General features: G+C 47.4%; 1 long non-coding RNA gene across 2 annotated transcripts; it reads left to right on the top strand.

Moving 5' to 3' along the window:
* The first annotated feature begins 6,167 nt into the window (after positions 1–6,167).
* Gm30519 lies at positions 6,168–13,533 on the top strand. 2 transcript variants are annotated; one of them, XR_376960.2, is made up of 3 exons: positions 6,168–6,302; positions 12,680–12,755; positions 13,172–13,533. It is a non-coding gene; the product is annotated as a predicted gene, 30519 (long non-coding RNA). The 2 variants fall into 2 exon arrangements; XR_376961.2 differs by having other exon boundaries at positions 13,169–13,533.
* Positions 13,534–14,129: the final 596 nt, after the last annotated feature.

Here is a 14,129-nt window from a genome sequence, read left to right as displayed (position 1 = left end):
TTAATGATCTCTTACAGATCTCACCTCCTCAGGACCACGTACTAGAGATTAGGTGTCCTAGTTGGATTTCTATGTTGTGATAACCATCATGGCCCAAAGCAATTTGGGGAAGAAAGGATTCTTTTGACCCTGAGCACAGCCCACCATGAAGGAAGGCAGGGCAAGAGGTCCAGGTGGGCATTTGGAGGTAGAGGCTGAAGCAGAGACCATGGAAGGACAATGCTTACTGACTTGATCTCTGTGGCTTGCTCAGTTTACTCCTTTTATACAACCTAGGACCACGTGCCCAGGGGTGACACTGCCTACAATGTGCCCGGCTCTCTCACATCAACCACTAATTGTGAAAATGCTCCCTCCCATAGACTTGCCTGTAATGAAGTCGGATGGAGGCATTTCTCGATTTGAGGTTCCCTCCCCCAGATGACCCTGGCTTGTATGAAGCTGACAAAAACCTGAACCAGCACGTGAGGACTTCAACATAAAATAAGATGAGGGTGGTACAGGGACACAGCAGGCAATGAGGCAAAGTCACACTATTCTGGTTTACTGAAGTGTCCCTGGGAAGGGCAGGAAGAGAGAAAGCAGTACCGGAGGCGAGTGATGTTAGGGAAGCAACACCAACTGCTCCAAGAAGGGACAATGGGCGGTCCCCTACCCGCAGTTCCAGCCCCGAGGCCCTTAGCAGCCCTCTAAACAGAGAGCAGCATAAGTAGGGGCTTAGCAGGGAGCAGGAGTATTATTGGATCCGAGAGACTGATGTAAAAGTTCCCTCCCAAATTCCAATTTCCTATCTGCCAAGATAAGTGATAGAGGCTCACAGTTGAGCAGCACACCCGCTCGGGCCAGTGCCCCTCTACTCAAGAGTTTCTGGATTGCTTCCTCCCAGCTAGAATGTGGATTTCCTCACTGTCAGGAGCCGCGGCCATATTCCTGCTCAGTGAGAGCCTACTTGGAAAAGATTCCATTTTTATCCTGGAGCATCAATCTGTGTTCAGCAGGCTGCTCTCTACAGAGAAGCAGACCTGAAGTGGACACTTCATATCCAAGGAGAAGACAAATCCGATTCCAGCATGTGCTACATTGAATAATAACCTTTAACACCTCTGTCCTTTATGCACATAAAGACATGGTTGCCCGAAAGCCTGGGGGAAGAAAAAAAAGGAAAACAAAAGGAAAGGGGAAAAAAGGCTATATTAATGGCTACAGTCAGCAAAAAGTAGACACAGAGACTGTTCCCCATTGTCACCAGTAGCCTTCACAGTCTTAGGACTGTCTCCAACCTTACTGTATCCATCATGTCCTTGAAGGATATCTGTGAAAGGTAGCTCCATGCTTGGATGTTAATGGGCAAGCGAGCAAGCGTGCCTTTGACATTTCAAGGACACAGTTATGCAGCCCCTGTGCACCCTGGACGTTAGCAAAATGTTTTCCTGCTCAGCCAGCTTTCTTAACCCTTCAGGGTCAATTCTTGCTTGTGCCATGTCCACTCCTCAGTCCCAGGGAGGCTAAAATGGTCCATCAGCTTTTCCGAAACACTACCTTAACTTGGGAATTCGGAAACTAGAGAACCCTGCCGAGTGCTATATAAACCCTTGCTAAAAATGTCATCTACCCATGTATTTAAGGTTTATTAGAACTGTCATGAGAGACATCACAAACACACTGCCATCCCATGTGGACTGTCAGTCACACCAAATATTTCTGTCTCTGCCCTGTCTCCACCCCATAGCCAATCTCCACATTGCTGCCAGGCTACACTTTTAGATACTGAAGTCAGAGAGCTGGGGATGAGGGCTCACTCTATAAGGTGCTTGTCACTAAAGCACAGGGACCCAAGATTTTAAAGGAAAAAAAAGAGAGACCCTGGCACCCATTTGTGATCCCAGCACTGGGGTGGTGGAGTCTAGTGGATTTTTAGGGTACTGTGCTAGCCAGCCTAGCCTCTAAATCAGCAAAAGACCTAGTTTTAAAAAAGAGAAAGAGAAAAAATGAGGTAGACAGTTCCTGAGGAATGACACCCAAGGTTTTTGACCTCTGATCTACATATGCATGTGCACACACACACACACACACACACACACACACACACACACACAGATTGAGATCAAACTTAGAATCTTTTATTCAAATATCCTAGAGACTCCGCCCTCATTCTGGACCATATCCTGATATCTTATTTCCAAGATGCTTCTAGATGGTTTGTCTCTGTCTAGATCTCCACACCAATGAAGACCCAGCCTCAGGGCTTTGACATTACATCTCCTTTGTCTGAAATGTTTATTCCCGTTGGCTTTACTTGTGATCTGAGTGTCTGTTCACATGACATTTGTGCTGTGGCTTGAATGGCCCCGCCAGAACTCATGTGAAATTTAAGTCCTGTTGGGAAACATGAGGTAAGTGGAAAATGAATTTGACTGTGGTATTTGGAGGTAGGACTTCTGGGAAATAAGAAAGGTTCATTAAAGAGATGAGGGTGTGGCTCTAACAAAATGGGTCTGTGGCTTTTTAAGAAAAAGAGGCAAGACCTGGGCAGGGACTTTTGCCTTGCCATGTGGCACGCTGGGACTCCATACCTGCAGCCAGGGTGTCCCTTGCCAGCTATGGCCACATGTTCAGCCTCCAGAATGGAGATCCAAATACACCTTTGACCTTTAAAAATTACTCCCTCTGTGGTATCGTTAAGATAACAGAAAATGGACCGGGACACCTACATCAGGACCTGTGTCCACCTTGGCTCTGACTATGTCCCCATCTCTCCTCAGTCTCTATTGTTCCTCTTGCTTTTCCCTCCCATCACCCCTAAACCACCCATGGCACGTTCATTGTTTCCCCATTCTCGAAGGCAGGCTGATGGGTCTATCTTGCTGTGTCCCCAGCACCTTACAGAGCACCTGGCACATAGTAGGTGCTCAGTGACTACTCAGTGAATTGAATGAACATTCCCATTTCCTACGTGATTCACACACTCAAGAGATATAACTGCAGGGCTAAGACACCTGCAGACCTCACCTCCCTTGGGAAGAGAGGAAAAGCCTGTTTCTTGTTAATTATTTCATTACCTTGGGGTCTGGGGAAGGTTCACAATCTTTCTTATCCCAGTTGTCAGGATGACATGCTCAGGCCTAATCATAGTCCCTGGGATTCCTGATGTCTGTGACTCCCATAGGACTAGCATGGGAACAAGGCATCTGCAGGCTGTTTCCCTTGGCATCTTCTGAGATTTTAATTAACACGTTTCACTTTGCGGCCCCCCCTCCCCATTCACCAACAGGATTTTGATTAACTTGTAAGTGAGACTTTTGTCACTTTGAGGAACTTGGGGGGAGTGCGCCGAAGGGTGGTTACAAGGCTGTCCTCAGTTCTGAGGACTAATGAGCTGGATACCAGCTGCCTCCCCTGTATCCATGTCCACCCACACCCTGTGTGAGAGGGCTGGGCATGGCCCAGGGTCATGGTTACTGACTTCAGTGGATAATTGGACTTGCTGGGACCTGGATGCTTACCAGATGTTCCCTTCTGCTTGCATCAGCTTGGAGACCCCCCTACTGCTTAGAGCATGAGGCTTAGACACCTTCTCCTTGGCATCTGGGCTTCTGTCCAGGCTCCTCTGGTGTTTCTGATGGTGACAAAGGAAGACCTCAGTAGAGTTCATCCACTCACTGGCTTGGCAGGGAGGGCTTCTTAGCAGGAGTTCTAGGGCTCTGAGCTGAGACTGTCTATGCCAGGACCATGAAGGAGCCCTCTCATCTCTGTCACCTCTGAGATGTTAGGGCCAAGCCAGATCTGTTAACATACTTTCTGTGGTCTTGTTTCATTTACTGTTTTCAATTAGCTTTTCTATTACAAAACCCTTGAGTATAGAATGAGTGTATACACGCATGTACGTCTGTGTGAGTGCAGGCACCTGTGTACCATGGCGGGAGTGTGGAGGCACGACGGCAATTTCATCTGTCGGTCCTTGCCTTCCATCGTATTTGAGACAGGGTATGTTCTTGGTCTCCACTGTGATGTTTGCCAGGTCAGCTGGCCCAGTGGGTTGGAAATTCTATCTCAGCTTTCCATTTTACTATAGGAGCGCTGGGATGGCAGGAGCACCCTCACAACAATCTCGAATGAGTTCTGGGGACCTGAACTCAAGTCCTCATGCTTGCCCCGCGGGTACTTTATCCAGTGAGCCCTCTGGCCTGCCCCACACTCTCTGTTTTTATCCACTTTGCAGTAAGACAGAACTGGGTTTGAATCTTAACCACTCACTCCTGTTCTACTCCGCAGGGCTAATCTGTGCAATGAGGCAGCTCATAACCCAGCTCGGAGACACGGACTGCACACCGTCCTCAGAGCAGTCAGTGCCGGGTATTTCCATGTGCTCTGGGCGATTTGAGTTCACGTCTATTTGTGGTGCTTAGCGAGAGTTCTTCTGAGGCTGATTTTTTTCCATCTACACAATGGGCATAATACCCTTCTTGGTTGTGTGAGAATGAAATGGGAGTGCCAGATACTTGTCAGTCATTGTACAAACGACAGCTAATTTAATCAATGAGCCATTCACGTCTGTCCCTGGCGTCAAAGCTGAGTTTCTAAAAAGAAAACAAAAGCAAACATCAGACGCCTCCCTTCCCCAAAACCTGAACTCCTACCCATGGAAAATAGAAATATTGACTAAGAAGAGGTCTCTGCAAGCAGGCTTAGAATTCTTTTTTTTTTTTTTTTAAGAAAAGAAGCAAATAGCATTAAAATGATTATTGCATGAATGACCGGACTATTGTCCCTCAGGGGAAAATATTTCCCAGTTTGCTTAGAGTAGCAAAAAGAGGGGAGAGGAGATTTGATCGTTATTTCAAAGCTGTCTCCCCATGGGAAATTAAACATGAGTTACGGGACCTTTTTCATAGTATAAAACTACCAAGTAGAAAAGCACTCTGAGGCACATGTGAGTGGGTGTAGGCAAGGCTCTCCTCAGAGCAGGAGTCCCTGGACTCCAACACTGAGGTCGCTCTTCTGCCACCTTCCCCACACCTGGTGGGACTCTGGGATTGCCACCGAGGTTTCTTCACATGGTCACTTCCCAGTCTCTCTTGCAAGGCCATCCCAGTGATACACTGACACTCAGCCCCCTACCACTCCTGTCTATTCTCAGCGGAGTTGAAGCATCAGGAAGGATCGCTGAAACAGCCAGGCACTCCTCTATCGAAGCAGCAATTCTGACTGCCTGAAAGCCTTGGCTTCTGCTTGTACTCTTTCTTTCCATTTTCAAAATTACACCGAGTGCTTGCTGGTCCAGAAACAGGACTGGCTTTAGCCTCATTTGTTTTCTGGCCTATGGATAGTGTCAAGGATGGGTTTCATTGTTTGTATGGGACAGGGTCTCAAGTAGCCCAGACTGCCCTTGAACTCATGATGTAGCCAAGTATGACCTCGAACTCCTGATTCTTCTGCCTCCATCTCCAGGGTGCTGGGACCACAGCCTGAATTAATCGCCTAGGGTTGTGTTCGGCTACAGCTTGGACCTCCTGCCTCACATTTTAAGCAACAGCCTACCTTCCTTTAGCTTCCCAGTTGATTTTAGTGACTCTGGAAATCCCCACATAAAGTGAAGTCATTTGTGGGCATGTTTGGAGAGCAAAATACCAACTCATTAAAAAATGGTGGCATCCCCAGTAGCTAGCGCTGGGGGCAAACTCAGACTCTCCATACTCTCAAAGGAGAGGGTAATGCCAGTCAGAATTATGTCAAGCAGGTGACCATCTGGTAGTTTAGGTACTCAAACTAACTTCCTTCAGAGTGGTTGCCTCTGGCCTGCTGTTTGGCTTGAATAAAAACAGAGTTTTAATCTGTGTTCCTGAGACCTGGCATCCTTTAGTAGGCTTTGTGATAAAGAAGGTGGGGTTATGAACTATGAACTATGAACTATGGCTGGCTCTGTCATCCTGGGGATATTGGCAGCCTCTTGAGCTGCAGGCCTCATTTATAACATGAGTTGATAGAATGAGGCATGGGATTTTGTGCCTCATGTACTCAGTATCTGTGAGGGTTAATGTTGATTGTTGACCTGACAGGACCTAAAATCACCTAGGAGACAGACCTCTGGTCACATATATGAGGGAGTTCTTAGATTACCTTATCACTGAGGCCCGGGCAGTGTCATCCCTTAACCTGGGTGCCGGGACTTCAGTAAACAGGAGAAAGCAGGCTGTGAAACAGTTTTCACCTCTCTCTGCCTCCTGACTGTAGGTACAGTGGGGCCAGCCACCTCACACTCCTGCTGTGTCTTCCTTACCATCAATGGGCTGTACTCTCAAACTGTGAGTCAAAGCAAACCCGGCCTCTCTCCCTCCTTCCCTCCCTTTCCTCCCTCCCTCCCTCCCTTTCTCCCTCCCTCCCTCCCTCCCTCCTTCCCTCCCTTCCTCCCTCTCTCCCTACTTCCCTCCCTCCCTCCCTCCCTTCCTCCCTCCCTCCCTCCCTTCTTTCCTTCCTTCCTTCCTTCCTTCCTTCCTTCCTTCCTTCTTTCCTCCCTCCTTCCCTCCCTTCTTTCCTCTCCTTCCTTCCATCCTTCCTTCCTTCCTCCCTTCTCTCCCTCCTTCCTTTGTTTCTCCCTTCCCCCTTTCTTCTTCCTCTCCCTCCTTTCTTCCTTCCTTTGTTAAATTGCTTTGGGAATGCTTCCCATTGGGCAGCAATGGGAAGAGTAGTGGAGGACAGCACTGGATAAAAAGCCATGGGCTGGAGAGTTGGCTCAGTCTGTCAAGGTTCTGGCCATGAAGCTGGACAACCTGAGTTCAATCCCCAAAACCTACAGAGAGAGTTGGCTTTCACAAATATTCTACCTGAGCACTATGGATCGGACACCACACACACGCACACGCACATGCACACACTGTAAAATCATTATGAACTGTCAGGTGGTAGATTCAGGACAGCCCCAGGTCTGCTTGGCTCTGGAGCCTGTGCCACTGTCCTCTTGGGATCTCAGTGCAACATGTATGGTATTGCCTTCCCATCTGTCCACCACAGGGACACTACATAACCAGCAGCCACAGGCTAGATACGACTTAGCTCGCTCAATCCTTCCTGCAGATTCCTTGGCTAAAGTCTCTACCTCTACCTCACAGCCAAGAACCCCCACACTCTCGCCCCGGATGGGGACTCAGAAACTTAGGGGTCACTCTTGTTTTCTGAGGAAGCAGAAACTAGCCAAATTCTTTCAGACCTATCTTCTAGGGCTTCTTATAGGACAGAGCCATGGGTTCAAGGAAGAAGACCCATCCGGGCCTTTTCTCAGGCCCCACCCCGCTTGTAGAATGTAATGGTGTGATGATGCTTCTCAGGCCTGGAAGCAAGGCAGCTAGGGCAGCTATAAATGACAAAATGCCTTCAACTGAACTGCAGAGTCTAAAGCTAGTATCCCAACATTCTAGTGGTGAAAAGTCCTAAGTTAAGGTGTTGGCCAGTCCACACTGCTGACAGCCCCCTGCTGCAACTGATGTTTCCTGGGAGCCCTTGGCTATCCTTGATGTGTAGATGCATTGCTCTCAAGTACATGACTGTCTTCCCCATGTCTTTACATGTATGCCCCTTGCCCATGTCTGTCTCTTGGTTCAGATTTTCCCTTGTTATAAGGACACCAATGATAATGAATTGGAATCTACTCTGATGATTTTAGCATCAGTTGTTTTCCTCTGTAAGAAGCCTATCCCCAAGTAAGGCGCTTTCTATAATTCCCTGGACCTAGGACTGCCGGCTGTCCTTTAGGGGACACAAATCAACTCAGCACTTCCTGTGGTTAATTTTACAGGTCAACTCTGCTAAGCCACACTGCGTGGAAATTAGGTCACATATCACCCTAGGCATTTCTGTGAAAGCTTTCCTTTCCTTTCCTTTCCTTTCCTTTCCTTTCCTTTCCTTTCCTTTCCTTTCCTTTCCTTTCCTTTCCTTTCCTGTCCTGTCCTGTCCTGTCCTGTCCTGTCCTGTCCTGTCCTTCCCTTCCCTTCCCTTCCCTTCCCTTCCCTTCCCTTCCCTTCCCTTCCCTTCCCTTCCCTTCCCTTCCCTTCCCTTCCCTTCCCTCCCTTCCTTTCTATCTTTGTTGCTTGTTTAGATTTCTGAGACAGGGTCTAATGTAGCTCAGGGTCATCTTGAACTTGCTCTGTTGCTGAGAATGTCCTTAACTGTCTGATCTTTCTTTCTCCACCTCCTGGGTGCCAGGATTACAGATACATGCCACAGGGGATTTTATGCAGTCTAGGGGATTGAGCCCAGAGCTTTACACATGCTAGGTAAGGACTGTACCACTCGAGTTACGATCGTCACCCCCCGGAGCTATTTCTTTGATAAGATTAACATGTTAGTTAATAGTCATTGGGGAAAATGGACGACTCTCAATAACATGGATGGGCCTCATCCAACTAGGTGAAGGTCATAATGGAAAAAGGAAGACCTCCGAAGAGGAAAAGATTCTGCACACATACTACCTTTGAACTCAAAATAAAACACTTGCCTGTGTCTGCATCCTTCTAGTCTGCCCTGGGCAGTGTCTATGCTATAGGCTCCATACCAAGATTTAACCAATCACAGATCAAAAATGTTCAGGAGACAATCATGCTCAAGGACCATGTAGATTTTTGTCCTTGTCATTATCCCCTAAATATTGCACCATAACAATCTTTTGCATAGCCTTTGCCTTGTACTTAGTATGTATGTAATCTAGAGGTGACTCAAGGAATATAGGAGGATGTGTGTGGGTTCTAGGCAAAGTTATATCATCTGATATAAAGGATTTTTGCATATTTTGACACCTCCAGTGGGCTCTGAACCCGTCCTCTCTGGATACCAGCTTCTGTTGGTTTCGTTTCTCTGGAGATCGCTAACCGTGTCCAATGGTCCCTGTCCCAGCGGCCTCCCAGAAGGCTTCAGGGCCTTGGCAATGGTGCTGCAGCTGGGTAGAGTGGGCACAGCTCTTCTGGACAGAGGAGGACAGCTGGGGATGCCTTCCATCTCCACACACGCTGTCACCCTGCTGCCAGCCAGTTACTGAACAAGCATTTCCGGATCGTTGTTATTCCTTTTGGCAAAGGAAAGTTAAACAGTCCAGTCTCAGTGTGAATCGCTGTGAGAGGTGACAGGGAGGAAACAAGAAGAAACACCTCCGCTTCACAAGTTAACACCATCCCGGAGGCTGTTGTTAGAGGGGTTAGAACAGAGTCACTTTTCTAAAGCCCCTGTGTCAAATATAAACTATCTGCCGTTGTTCTTCATCTACCCACTGCTGGGTAACAAACGGCTCCAACTTGAATTCTTCAAAAATCGTAGCGATTTTATTTGTTTGAGATTCTTAGGTCAGCATCTTGTGCTGGGCTGAACGGGGTGGCTTTTCTGCTTGGTTGCTTCTGGGGTCACTTGGGCAGCAACTGTCATCTGGCAGTGTGACAGGACCTAGATAGTCCAATGTAAGCAGATATCAAGGTGTGGCTGCATACATCCCGTTGGTTTTGTGGTCCTCCTGTGATACAATTAGTAGTTGTTACTAGTTGTTAGCTGTTCTCTGTGGATGAGAGCTCTGATCTTCAAGATGGTTAGCCTGGGCTTTCTTACCTGATGTGGCCTTGTGTTCTAAGACAGTCGGACTGGAAGCTGCAAGGTTTCTTAAGGCCTAAGCTCAGATGTTGCCAAAATATCACAACCATGGTATTCTTTTGATAAGTGTTTTTCTCAACTCTTGCAGGGAGGAATCAATAGATCACACCACTTAGTGGTAGACGACACCACATGGCAGAGACAGCCAGATTCTGACATGAAGCTTCATTCCAGCCAATCTTGCAAACAACAGGGCCTTCCGCTATGCAGATTAAACTAGGGACTGGAGTAGGTGACTTATGTCTGGATTTACCAGTCATGGTGACAAATGCAGTACTGATCAGATCCAAAGATCAGAGGGGGGTCTTGGATGTGTGAGGACATTGCTGTGGGTTACACATGTGATGGAGAGCCTGGCAGAGGAGCCTTCTGCACGCTGCCCGATTCACAGGCTAGCCTATATATTTTTTTCCCTGTGAAATTAGAATGTACCTCGCCCCTGCTCAGCATAGTTTGGAGGCATCTGGTGGGGCTCGCTAACTTATGTTCCTAGATTTTTCTTGGCAGGAATTAATTTTTTTCTCTCTGAAGAATCCTTTTCTTCTCCAAGGCTGTTGTTGGGTTAATGCTGAAGATCTACAATTCATAAATTCTTCCTCTTGCTTTATTGTTTCGAAATGAGACTTTTAATAGATTCCAAGGTCTTAATAAGAGAGCTGCCTAGACACATAACACAGTTACTGTACACATGGTTGACAGGTAGTGATTTATTATTATCCCAGCCTCTGATAAGAGCCATATCAGACACAGTGGGTGTCTTATAAATATTAGTGATAACAACATGGCAATGGAGAGAAATTTTGTCTCCGGTGTCTCAATCAGCCATTAATAATGCACTCTATTAACTCTGTGTCTATTTTCTGTCAATGTTATCAATTATCTGTAAAAAGGAGCTAGATTCAAATGTCGTTATTACTGTTAGTCTAAATGTCCTAATTCATTCTGCCACCTCGTTTTGCTTAACAGAGCACGTCACAATATTTTTCTGTCCCTGCAGTGAAAGACTGCCGTTAGTTGATCTAGCTAACAAGGGATAATTATTAGCTTCCTTGAGAATGTTACCCCATATGCATTCCTAAGCATTCAGGAGAATTAATATTTCTATGAATTTTAGACAAGGCAAGGTAGCAGCAATGCCAGATAGAGCTGTTTTCATATTTGTCCCCTCTCATTTGCATACCTATCACTGGTGATGTGTTAATAGTGCTTGCTTGCATCTCTGTGGTCATACCAGGAAGGAATAATGCCTTTCTAGTGGCTGAGGTACACCATTCAGAAGTGAAACCTAGGCAAGTCAGGGTCACGGTGAGTCACGTAGGGTGATCCAAGCAATCACCAAGCTGGAAATCTCTAGAGCCACTTTCCACAGGGAAATGCTTTTCTGAATGGTGCCTGGGGAAGAGGCAGATTGGAAGCACGGCTCACCGATGACCAAGACTCTTTTCCTTGGACGAGCAGAGCTATTCTGGTGTTTGGGAATGCACAGCATGTGTGTGTGTGTGTGTGTGTGTGTTCATTTGATTTTTGGTGTTATTGGAGCATACAGCAGAGAGAGGGGAGGGTGGTTTAAAATTCAGCAGAAGTGTGCTCTGCCGGGAAGGTGTTGATTACAAGGCTCAGGGTCTCAAAGAAATGAAAGCCTGAATGAACCCCAGGGTCCATTTGTGGACCGATCATGCTAGACACTCAACCACCTGCACATATGTCTGTGGCATGACAGTTCATTATTATTTTAATATCTTCCCAATGAATCTTTCTATTTAGGATGAGCCATAAGAAGGCAGATATTGATATAAGATTAACCTAGGGCTGCAATTTGGTTGTTACTACTCAACATTTATGAAGTATCTGGTTCAGTCATTTGTTTGATTCAGTTTCATCAATCAACAGATAATTATTAATCGCTCACTGGCACAGCAGGTCTCCTATGTACCAGATGATGACAGATCGAAACAGTACCATGACATGTGCAGGCCAGCATGGAATTTGTGATTGGGAATGGTCTGCAGGGAGGATCCAGAGTAGAGGGTGTTGGGGGGCAGGCCTCAGGAGGAAGTGAACCTTCCAAGTGTGATAGCAGATGTTCTGAGAGGTGAAGTGGGTGGCAACAGTGCCCAGAGGACTAAGACCTGCCTTCCAGTTTGGACAATGGGTTACATTGTAGGCTTTAAAAAAGGCAGTGATAAGATCAGGCTCGGGTTTCAAAAGCCTGTTCTGCCAGCAGGGGTAGTGAAACACCTCCAAGTGGGTTGCCAAGACACTGGCCAGGAATAGGCCTATTGGCACTTTTTGTGAGGATTGTGCTCACAGGGGAAGCCCATTTGATGTAAGGTGGTCTAGCCTCCTCCTGGTCTGGTGGTACCTCAGGAGTATGGATGCAAGCACAGATTCCACTCCCCTGGACCCTTCTATCTGGTGGACATAGGTTGTCCCCAAAGGGGGATACACACCTGAGCATTGCTGGCTAATTGAGTGCAAGGTGCCACTCGGAGAAGGGAGCATGTGTGATCTAACAAAGAGTGACAGCCTCTGTGTGTGTGTGTGTGTGTGTGTGTGTGTGTGTGTGTGTGTGTGTGTATGTGTGTGTGTGTGTGTATGTGTGTGTGTGTGTGTGTGTGTGTGTATCAGATTCAGATTCAGGAGCCTTGGCAGCTCCAGTTTTCAGAGGGACAGAAGAGCAGGTTGGGAGGCACCTGATGTCCTCTGTGTAGGGGGAGAGACGGCTTTCAAGGCTGGAAAGGGAGGCCCAATCAGCCCTGTAATGGAAAGCACATTAGGCCTCCTAGAGCTTGCTGTGGAGTCGGAGGCAGGAGCTCAGGGACATTACCAGCAGCTAGGCTAAGGGCAAGACCTACAAGGTGCCTCCTCCATCTACCACAGAGAAGGAGAGAGGCCCATGATGGAGAATTAATGTGAGACAGAGGGAGTGAGATTTGAGTCACACACAGGTATGCGACAGGCAAGGCAGGGCCAAGGCTAGGCCAGCATTCTAAAAATAAAGAATTCCCTCCTGTTTCCTTCAGAGGCACTCAGGGTAATTTGCAAACATTTGCAGGCAGGTTTTCATGGTGCTGAACTGCAGGCAAAGCTTTCATTGACTTCAGTGGAACTCCCCAGGGATGCGCAGCAAGGTGAGGCCTTGGTTCTGGGTAATTAAGACTTATGGCACCCTTGTTAGTGCAGAAATCCCACAGCACATCATTGAAATGCAAGTGACTTGGGAGCCCCGGGCCCCTACTAAGCCCTGGGCCATTAGAAGCCCACTCGAGCTGTCATTAATTCTGCCATCCCTCACTTTCGGAAATCAGAGAATGACATCACTTTGATTAAGAGGGACAATCATGTTTCAATCAGTCGAGTCAGCTGGCCTCAGCAGTGGCGCGCTGGTGGTGGGGTTGGTGCTTTCCCGACAGCAGGAGCAGAAAGAGGTCAGCGCTAATGCTCCTGTTGCCTTCTGAGCAGGAAGCATTCTCCCAGACCCTCTGCTGCATGCTGATATAACCGTTCTCCCCTTCCTTGTCTCCTTCCTGTCCATTACTCTAAGAAGCAGGTGTCCACGGGAGGCTGGGAGCAGCCAGGAAGAAATCTCTCTAGGACATTCTGTAGACCACTCTCCTGATGGAGGATGAAGGAGGGCTGAGTAAATGAATGGAAGATGTGGGGCGTCTGCTAACCAATCATGACAGCTCAGGAGGGAACAAGAATTCTGATTCTCCAAGGACCTTATACAGGGAACGACACCTACCAACAGGACTTAGCTGCACACCTTTGGGTCCAGGGGGACCTATTGTGCCACTCTGGCTGTGTGATCTAAGCCCATTGTACACCCTCTCTGGAAAATGGGAATGCCAATAGTGACTGTCTCCTGGTGTAATTTGAAGAATAAATAAATTAGAGAACGGGTTTAAGCTAAAACATGGCAGTTGCTTGGTCTATTCGAGCAAAGCAACAGTCATGTAGAGTACAGCCCAAGACAAGCGTTCGGTATGCCTTATAACATCTAATCTGTGAGTGGGGCATGTGGATTCCTTCATTCTACCCTGCTGTGGTTTGAGCAGCCCTTCCCAAGCATGTTGCAACATACTCGCCATTCTCAGAGCATTAAAATGCCACACCTTTGAGAGGCATTAGGCCTTGAGACCTGTGCTAGCACGAATAGATTTAATACCGTTCTGACAGAGATGGGTAAGTTATGTAGGGGGCTCTTTTGCACCCCATCTTTTACCATGCTGTAGTACAGTAAATAGGTGCCCACTGGTTATTGCCCCTCGACTTTGGATTCCTCAGCCTCCAGAGCTGTGGTCCTAAACGACTCCTATTGTTCGCAGTTTTCTTGTCCGTAGTATTGCGTTATCACAGCAGGAAGCAGACCAAGACATTTTCCCAACCAAGAGATGATGTTTCAGAAAAGTCAAGTAGCCAATTTAAACCCCAGAGCCGGGAGGTGGCCAGCTGTGGGATCTGTGCCCAGAGGCTAGATACTTACTCATCCTTCCGTATGGCAT

Source organism: Mus musculus, chromosome 5, assembly GCF_000001635.26.
Source record: "Mus musculus strain C57BL/6J chromosome 5, GRCm38.p6 C57BL/6J".
Taxonomy (NCBI): domain Eukaryota; kingdom Metazoa; phylum Chordata; class Mammalia; order Rodentia; family Muridae; genus Mus; species Mus musculus.
Note: the sequence above shows the minus strand (reverse complement) of the source record. Positions and strands in the feature narration are given on the sequence as shown.